The sequence below is a fragment of the Toxotes jaculatrix genome, chromosome 8 (assembly GCF_017976425.1).
Source record: "Toxotes jaculatrix isolate fToxJac2 chromosome 8, fToxJac2.pri, whole genome shotgun sequence".
Classification (NCBI taxonomy): Eukaryota; Metazoa; Chordata; class Actinopteri; family Toxotidae; genus Toxotes; species Toxotes jaculatrix.
This window is the reverse complement of record NC_054401.1, coordinates 2,249,207-2,259,827: the sequence shown is the minus strand read 5'-3', so window position 1 is coordinate 2,259,827 and position 10,621 is coordinate 2,249,207.

The following is a 10,621-nucleotide window of genomic DNA, read 5'->3' as shown; positions in this document are numbered from 1 at the left end:
ACTGATCTAAATATAAGAGCGTCCCGTGTACCTCATATGTCCAATGATACATGGCTGTGTTGCAGCAGGTTACTCATTCATGTAATGAGATCTGAACTGAACAGCAGTTTGATTGGAAAACGTTCACAGCACTATGTGATTACAGCAACTAATACTGCTGTTACCGCTACCGTAACCTACGATGACTCTGCTCATTATACACCAATAATCAGCCATTTCTGACGTTTCAGTGCAATAAGTAGGCACCTCACAAACTTCTCCATCCACAAAGATTTTGGAGAAGGAAACACCTTGTGTTTAACAAGAGAGATCGGAGGCTGCAGTGGGAACAGGCTCTCCGAAACTGGACAGTTGAGGACTGGAAAAACGTAGCCTGGTCTGAGGGATCTGGATTTCTTCTGAGACTGATGCTCGTGATTTTAAATCGTCTTTCAGAAGTAACACTGCTTCACCTTATGGTTCCCAAAAGGATGAGCTCTTGTGAACAAACCCATGAGCTTTTCTCTTGAACCACTCTTACGACAGAGTTTTATTAGATACTAATTTCACAAGACTCTTAAGAATAACAAAACAGTCCTATTGTTTGTTCCAGAACTTCAATAATGTGGGCAACAATGGCGCAATCATCTACATGGGTGTAATGAGCATTGTATCCTCAAGGGGGCAAAGTTTTAAACTTTTAGTCTAACATGAACTGATGAGAATTTCAAATGGAGCTATCTGTCTCTGAAGTTAGCACCTTCAGCTTTCCTCAAGGTCACAGACCGTCTCTGTCGTGCCAGGAACTGCATTGTGTTAAGATCTCTGGTGTGTTAAATGCAGCCCAGGCGAGCAGCCGCAGGTACGGCCTCTCATCACCGACAGCTCGTTATCCATCTACCTGATCGATGGGTGTTTTTTTTTTTTGTTTTTTTTTTGAAGCATCTGCTTGCTGGGTTTCACCAGGCTGGAGAGTACATCTTAATCTCCTTTAAGACTCTTCCCTCTGGTTCCTATATGGTCACTTTAGATAATGAGACTCGTGGGCGATGGTGTCTCGACTGATCTATCATCCAGCACCCAGCCCCCCCATCCCGGCACCAGTGAACAAACCATCAGGCAGCAGGTCATGACCTATGTGTAAATGAGTGTGTGTGTGTGTGTGTGTGTGTGTGTGTGTGTGTGTGTGTGTGGGCCTGATGAAAGGGGGAACGGCTACAGCAAGTGATAGATTTATAATCCAATATTCTTTACTAAGGTGGTTACCAAGCGGTCGATGGTGCTATTTTTATCTGGAGTGTTAGGAAATCTATTAATATCTCTATATGAGCTGGTGCTGAGAGAGCATTTCTGTAATCCTAACACTCTGATGTGAGCAGTGGCAGCCATTATCTTACTTTTGTGATTGATTTCCCTTCTCTGATCTGACTTCATTGTGTACACAGAAATCTGTGGCCCAGTTTCTTCCCTCTTCTTTCCTCTGTCAGGGAAACATCTGTTTCCCATTTCAACACATTCTGCCAAAACCATCACAAAATTACAAACAGTTCCGCTCCCAGAATCCTCTGCTTCTGTCATATGATCAACCTGCTGACTCAGACCATCACGAGATCCGTGCTTTCTTGCTGTAACAGAACTGACTTGGCTTTGTAATGGCAAGAAGTATTCTTACATCACAGCGGTGCAGCACTGCAGAGAGCAAAACGAATGACATCCCAGTTTCTATATGCATCCCCGATCCATATGACTCCCTCAGGGGACAGATTACGTAACTCTAATGCTGTTCCCTGTTGAAATGAATTGTGTTTAAGCACCAGAAGACATCAGGCCTCATTCAGATTCTTCTCCCCTGCCAATCTACTGAGAGAGCCCGAGAGGCTTTAAATCCCGATCTAAACTGTGTGCACTTTTCACTGACCGGTTCAGAGATTAATGCAGCAGACACCAAAGAGGTTTTAAAGGCTTGTTTTGATTCCAGCAGATTAGACTGTGTTGTCTTTTTTCATTCCAAGCTCAGATTGCTTGTCGGCGGGGAAAAAACTGGAAATGTATTTACGATGATCAAAAAGTTGTTGTCATTGTTTGAGCAGCACGTGTCCTGATTTCTCCTTTTTCTGAGTGTGTGAATATATTTTTACCTCGAACAGCGGACAGAAAAGGTTCCCGTCACACACTGAAATTCTGTTGCTGTATATTCTAGAGTCAGCGAGTGAGAAAAATCCAGGAATAAGTTTAATAAATTTCTGTAGCTCTTTACTGACCTGACTGAAGGAATTTTATATTGTTTGGTATCATTAAAAGATCAACACCACTTTCATATGTGGTTATTAAATAAAAAGCTATGAAGAAATAGAACAGTAACCCACTGTAAAACCACAAAAACAAACATGTTAATTTGTGAGTTTGCCAGTAGGAGGATTTTCTTACCAGTCTTCATGCTTCAAGCTAAGCTAACCAACTGCTGGCTATATCTTTATGTTCAGACAGATATGAAAGTCGTGTCCTTTTAATATTTAAAGAAAAACTCAAATTATTTTAGGCTTTTAACGATTATCAAGTCTCAAAGGTAGAAAGAGTTGGTCCCTCTTAGCATCTCCCATCTGGTGATGGCAAATGCTATGTGGTGTTTAACTGACACTTGCAGGTGCCTCACAGATGCCACCTGGTGGCAGGAGTCAAATAACAGCGATCTGAAGAGCCTCCCTGTACAAGCTGGGGGTCTGATTTTACACCCTGCCTTTGTGTTTTGGAAAGAAACGCAAAAAAAGAGGAACCACTAAATTTTAATGTCAAAAATAAAAGGTAAAAAAAATAAAAAAATAAATAAAAATAATAATAATAATAATAATTTTGAAATATCAAAGTCTAATCTGGACCACGTTCGTATGTAGTCCTGTTTGATTTGTGCAGTCACACAAGGACAGTGTCACGGCTTGGGAGGCAAGGACTAGGACCCAAATGCACGACCCCTCAGACGTAGTCAGAAAATAACTCACAAAGGAGGAAGGCAAACCAACTGGACAAAGTAACAAACAAGACACTGGACAAGGGGAAATGCAGACTATATATACACAACAGGTAAGGGGAAACAGGTGGAAACAATTAGGGCGGGGAAAACAATTACAAAGGCGGGAAACAAGACAAAGACAGGAAGTATAACATGACAAGATACACTAGGGCAATGATTTCAAAATAAAACAGGAACTACTAACAAACTAAACAACCTAGACAAGAGTCCCAGAGTCCAAGAAGGGGTTCAAAACATAAAAGTTTTCAGAAAACAGCCCCCTAAGGGGCTAGTCATGACAGACAGTTCATTTCCTTTTCACGCCATGTGACTTTTACACTGACATAATCAGTGAATATCTGAAAGTAAAAGAGGTGAATGTTCCTTCAAGCTTAATGCTGAGTCAAGACTCATAAACTTTAATAAAGGCTCGGCTGTGGGCATTTCACAATGAGTGGGACTGTATTTGATGCAACAAGGCAGCTTGTGAAGACCAACTGAGCAGTGAATCAAAAAAGAGCATTATGCCAGAGAAGCTGGACCTCAGCTTTGAAAGCAGTACGTTTTCCTCGCACCCAGCAGGTCCGTGCCGTGATGGATGGTTTGTGAAGAGGCAACAGACAGAGGATGGAAAATCCTCAGAGGAGTCTGATCCGTCAGCCGGGAGATTCAGCAGCTCCTGCGGAGATTGTCTGATAGCAGCGGCTTTAACAAAAAAAAAAAAAAAAAAAACATTTTGAACATCTTTTTGACCTCGGATACTCTTTAACAGCAGAGCCTAACCACCTTAAGTATTTTTGCACAATGCACAAATCTGATTATGCTGAACAGAGCTGTGTGTTCTCTAACCAGTTCAGATGAAAGCACCAGACATCAGAAAGCCTTTTAAATTCTTGTTTTCATCCAAACAGATTAGATCATATTTGAACCTTTTGATTCCAAGGTAAGACTGTGCACCAAAAAGATCTTTTAATGTCTATTATGGTAGAAAAACGAGTTTCTTTTTAATACTGCAGTACTTTGCTGCTGTTTGTAAGTACAAAGCATTAAGACGCTCATTTAAAAATGCTATATTTGGAAAACTGTGACCTGATTTTTGTAGCTCTGTAATAATATTCGTACAGACTGAGGTCAGCGCTGCCACCAGGTGAATCAAGGTGCAACCACAGTAAAGCTGAAAATGAAAATACGCATCATGTATTCATATAACTAGGGTTAAGAGCGTGAAGAGAACTCGACGAGAATGTGAAATGAGGTTGAACTAACCAGACTGTTCAGTAGGCTAATTAGAGGCAGATCGGTTAGAGGAGATCCAGGGGTCCTCCTGGCCATGAAGTTGGAGTGGAACAAAAATAGAAGAGGATACAGACAACACCACGGACAAGGACATACAGCAGACACCATAGTACACACAGTGAATCACAGGTGCATCACGATGGTTTGTTTTTTGACCTTTTTTTTTTTTTGGATTAAGGTCTAGAGGTTAGGCTGAGCTGGGGCAGGAAGTGGTGATTCATCCTCGCTGGATGTGACCCACTCTCCCATTTAATTATTCACACTTTACCCTAAGTTTATATATTTTTTAAAAATGACATTACATCAGTCGGTACTACAGCAAGTTATTTTAATTCAATAAATACTGGCCATGTTGCCAAAAAATTTGGTATGAATATGGAACCGGATGAGCAGTTTAGAGAGAAATGGCTGCGTCGTGTCATGAACTGAAACGCTGGAGAAAGAGACATTTTGAGCTATTTATGGTGCTAAATGAAAAACAAGGGAATCACCAAACTCACTGAATTTATTTTCCAGGGATCATGGATATCTTTACTAGTTCAGATGTTGACCAGCGTTGCCAAAGGACCACGGCACAGTGCGGCTAAAAAAGGAAAAATGACTCCATAAAAAAAAAAAAAGAAAAAGAAATAGCAGACCAAGAAACAGGGAAACACTTTCACAGCATGTGGGTGGTGTTTAGGGTGGACTCATTGATCAGAATACTGTTTTCCTTCTTAGTATTCACACCTCAGGGGATCAGGTCCTACATCCAATATGCTTCCCCTACATCATTAATCAGTGCCTCCTTCCTTTCTTTGTTTGCTCAGTGCCAAAAACAAACAAACCAACAAACAAAAAAACTTTCATAAACAGTGATTCCTTTTCTTACAGGGAGCGTTGTGTCTCAGGCTGCTGGGTGGAGCTGTGGCGTTACCCGGATCACCAGCTGTGACTGATTATGCTCGTTGTGTCAGGACACCAAACCCATCGAGCATGACAAAGTGTTTTAAGCATAAAAAATACTGACATTTAGTTTAGTTCCTAGATTAATGAGAAATCATTTTATTCCTGTTGGAACATTTTTACCTCCAGTCTGTGAGGGTGGTGTTCTCACAGCTTTCTGGTGGATCTGTGCCAGAAATGCTTCTGGACTTTGGCAAATGTAAGAAATTTTTAGCGGAGCTGAGGGTCCTGTTTTTGGTTTATTTCTGTTCCATCAGAGTTACTCATTGTTGCACTGATATCCTTCAGTCTATCACTGCTTCCTATTGTACCATCTGTTTTCTTCTGTGATAGATTGATTTTTCCCAAAGTTTCATTAATTTATTTTTTGATAAATGAAATGCATGAGGGAATCAGTTATATCTGAGATCTGTGAGGAACACTCAGATCGCTCTCAAACTCATATCCACTTTCATGGATATGAGATAAGAGCTGGCTTCATCCTTTTTTTTTCGGGAACTTTTTAGAAAAGCAAACAGAAATTCTGCTGTTCGTGCTTTTTTAAAATTCAGTTCAGTTTACTTTTGTGTGTGACCATGAGCTCTGAGTCCAGTATCCGTGTGTGTGTTTGTGTGATCATGTATGTGCCTTGGACCATCAGCTCGCTCTGGACCTTCACTTTCTGTGCCTTTGTCACGTGCCGAGGAGAAAATTATCAACGAATCCCGTCAGAAACTGGCAGCAAAACAAAGTCATTCATGATTCCTGGCACCTAATCTCTTTATATGGCCCGGTCGCTGTGCATCTGTGCCTTCCGTTGATGCACACATGTGCTGTGATGTTTAAGGGATTAGTATTTATTCTAAGCAGAGAGAGAAAACCCCACATATCACGCACACTGAAATGAAAACCCCGTTTCACAAACACAAGCTGCCGGCACACATTCATAATTTTTCCAATGGTTGATCTGTCACGTGCTGATCCGTCTCCAAGTTTGCTCTTTAGGGATTAGCAGTCGACCTGAGGTTTTAAAGTGCTGCGGTGCCTTTCGCTTCCGTGCCTTAATTCATATTTTTAGACGAGTGTTATGCAGAAACTGCTGACGTGAAAATTAAATGAGCTTAAGGCTTGTAGCTTAAGTGACACTCTCTTTATAGCGGTGCCAATATTTTAACCCTAAAGAATATTCGAGCGCTCGGCATTAGCTGGACTCTCATTAGAGGAGGCAACAGCTGAGGCCTCAACATGGATTTAAAAGCTAAAAGGTCTATTTGTGCTTGTGTGCTTTGTTCTGTGGAACAGCATTAGTGTGACCTTTGAAACCAGTTGATCGTCCATCAAAGCTTCCATTCATAAAGACAGAGATTTACATCAGTGGGTTTATGGAGGTTTAATTGTCAGGAGCTTCAAGGCTTCAGAGATGAGCCATGCAGGAGAACGTTTAATAGAAAGACAATAAAAGGGGGATCAAAACATTTACTGCTGACCTTTGCAACAGAACCTCTTCAAGCACAGTGTGTTCCCGCTCACAGTTTCCGCTGCTTGTTTGTGCAGGTTTTGAACACAGATTTGTTTTGTATATGATAATGTGGTGTTAAAGAACAAGTAGTATTCCACATTTTCCTTGGATTAAATTTCCAAAAACAACCCTAGTTTTCACAATTATACAATCACAGTAGCTTATATTTCTGCCTCCTCACCACCTTGGTTTGAGACAAGACGCTGGCTGTTGTTTGTTTTCTCTCCATCTCATTAGAAAAAACATTAAAGGATGGACCGGATCCGCTGAAAAGAATAAATAATCCCCATGTAATGTTCATGGTTATAAGAATAGGCCGAGCCTGTGGACGGCAGCAGGATGGCCAGATGTCACTGGCAGCCATTACAAAAAGGATGAGCACTTGAGAAGCCCCCCCTTTCTCCCACCTCAAGCGCTTCCAGTTGGCTCGCTGCATCGAGGTGCATGCTGGGCGGAAGCCAGTGTTGCTTTGCTGATACAGACATTAAATTAAATATGATATCAGCCAGTCAGCATTGTGGCAGAAAGTTTTCCTACACTTTAATGGACACAGTGGGTCAACCCACGCCTTAAAGAAGCTCAGTTTTATTGGTTTCTGATCTAAATTCTGTTTTTCTGTTGTTTTTCTCTCCTGACAAGAAGAAGAACATTCAGGAGAAAACCCAGTGCACTTGTTTGGGACCTGCTCTCTGTCTTACACACAATCAGTAACGTTCTTGATTGGATTTTCAGATGTGTTAACCAGTTTTTGGTGACGGGGGTCGGCAGAACACGCTGAGGAATGAAGCAAAGTGTGGGCTCAGGCAGAGCACTGACGTCCTGCTCCTGATTGGCATCAGCTGTTTGCAACATGCTTCACAATCACTGGCTCATTCACAGCTGTGCGGCTACGAACATCCAATCACATTCGTGCAGGTGTACAGCGTGGGCATTATAACCTGACATTTATCACTGTTACTTGCTTAATTACACTTTTGCCCACACTGTTTGCTGCTGCAGCTCACTTCACTTCCCTCCTCTTTGGTTTACGGTGGAGCAGAATCTTCATTGCTATTCAAAATCTACAAACTCTTCAAAAAAATCTGTCTTTTTACTGATTTTCTTCACCAGCCAGTTGCTAATTTTGTCTGTTTGCTGTTGGGCAGGTACGGTGGGTTTAACAAGGTTTTTCCATTTATTGAAAACAGCTGCGGGGCAGGAAACAGGGCTGATGAGAGCAGTGAGTCTGAAACCTAAAAACAATTAGTTTAAAGAGGGTGGTTAAAGATTGTGTTCTCTGCAGACTAAAAATCTTAATCTGGAAAATTATTTTATTTCAGTGTTGTGGGTTTGAATCCCATTCCCCTTTGTGACTGTCTCTCCTCTAAATGATTCATTATTCCCCAGTTTGCGCCGTCAAATAAAGCAGAAATGACAATGAAAGTAAACTGTGTTACTTTCAGTGTCTTTTGTTTTCCCACACACGTTAAACAGACAGGAAAACCACGCAGGACATGGCGAGGTAACCAACCCGGCAAATTATTCTCCTCACATGCATATGGACACGATGGACGTCAGCTGTTTATTTTTGTCTTGCACAGCAGCCACATGCTGTTGGGAATCTGGTCACGTTTCTGCCTAATCATGCAGAAACTGCTCTCTACAAATTACACTAATTTAAAGGATTGGAGATGGAAGCAAATTAGGTTCTCAGGTAGATTTTAATATCAAGACACTGATTTACACTTTTACAGCTGATATTTATAATACGGTTTTCCTAATCATGGGGCCGTGGTGTGAATTTACAAACAGATCTCTATTGACCAGTAACTCGTCTTTGTCTGTCTGTGCTGCTGTTAGTTTTAGCATTTCGACCACAGCTCCTTCTCGGGGGCCAAAGGTCAAGCTTCATGATTGCTCCCTCCTAATTGGCTTCAGTTTCCCATTGTTCATCTCAGGCAGTGCTGACCCTTCCTGATGTACCACACCTAATTAAACCTTTGCAGAGTGCACCACTGTCCTCCCAAAACACTGACGGCTGCAACTTCACATGTAGATTTCCTGTTTACCTTCAGGCTACACTAGCCTTTTCATATACAGCTACTGATGAGCTGTCTACACGCTGTCTTTTCCCTTACTGCATCTAAAAAATTTAAGATCCTTAAAGAAGCATCACATCTCTTGAATCCTGGAATGATGCTTCATTCTTTACATCTTTTCTGTACAGTTGTTTGTGTGCAGGCTACATTACCTCACGTGTAATATAATATAATTTAACATTTCTGTTTGCTGACTCACTTAATAACCTTTTGCAACTGCCTCTGTATCAACCGCGGTCTCCTCGACTGTCAGGCGCAGCCTCCTGCCTGGCAGATGCTCCATGTTCTGCTTCAGGGAAAAGAGGAAGTGCAGGGCTGCCCCGCTCTAATCAGAGAGGCGCAGGCGAACGGATGAGGATTAATTAAAATGGAACGTGAGGTTGAGCCCCAATCCAGCATCGCCTACTGGGAGCCAAAATGCAGAACACAGAGCATCCTGAAAATCTGCTTACGATCTGAGAAAACAGTTTCGGTGCTGGGAGGAAAATCCCTGATTGCATATACCTTTTTAACACCCACAGAGTGGACACTTCAGTCAAATCTTTGCTACAGTTGTTGTAAAGGTAAAAATCTATTAGAAAAAAATGAAAAACACAGCCCAGGTGTTTGGTACAGTCCTAAACATTTAAAACTTCAGCTAAGTTTCTTTTCTCTCCCCAACCAAACAACTGGACAACGACCACCTGGAAAGCTGGGTCTCTGTCCAATTACAGGCAGACTCTGCTCCGGAGGTGTGTTGAGCTTGTGTCCTGTTCCGTGTGTTTTAGCAGTGTCTTGATAAAAAGGGAGTAAAAATTGAGAAAAAAGAAAAAAAAAGTGAAATCACAGGATAATAGCAGAGAGTTGGGGCCTCGTGTGAGGATGAGATAAGGCTGGCTGACAATTGTCTTCCTGCTTGAACTTGAGCTCAAAGCTCAGTGTGTATGAGTTTTGAATCCAACTTATATTTCATGAAGTGAGTTTAATTTAAATTCTGGTGCTTTCTGTGGACCGCCTCGGTTTTAGATGTGCGCTCTCCTCTCGGTCTCTGCTTGCCTTCTCTTGGCGTACTCGTCTGTTCCTGCTGCTCATGAATGCAGCTCTGACAGGCTCACGTGCTAAAATCCAGAGGAAAGGTCTCTTTGGATGGGTGACTGTGCATTTTAGGCTGGGATGCATTCACTGTGAAAATGTTTCTGCGCCCGTTTACAGCAGCTGAATGCTTGAATAGTTCAGCATGGTTCAGCAACGGCCTTTGAGATATGTTTGCTCCCATCTGGTGGGTGTGTCAAGACTGAAAACCCAAAGTGATAAAAGTGGAGTTAGAAACCATAAAAAAAACAGTGTACTGATGCACCATGTCACATTTTTAAATATTTTTAAAAATCCTTCATTTTCCAGCACTTTTTAGCTTCATTCCACCACAGTTTACGATCAAAACACACATTTTACCTGTTTTGGTGGATGAGATTAGATCAGACCACCGTTCCACAATCTATCACTGTAACCATAACGACAAAGGTCCGGCACGCTTCGCATGTCTACTATTGTAACCATGGTGATGAAGGTCCAGTACGCCTGCTTCCATAGATGGGCGCTATTTAAGGGGACGCTCCTGTGGGTCATATCAGAGAGTATGGGACAAACGACCAGCATGGTCACGCAGACTGGAGGACTGTTTGCTTGCTTCTGACAGTTTGTGGTGTCTCACCCTTCGTTGTGACAGCAGGCTTCCAGCGTGTAGCCATTCAGAAGAGATGTGCACCCTGAGAACGCTGAGTACGAACTAGTCCAATAAATGCGTTTGTGTGTGTGTGTGTTTTCTATGCGTGCAACGTG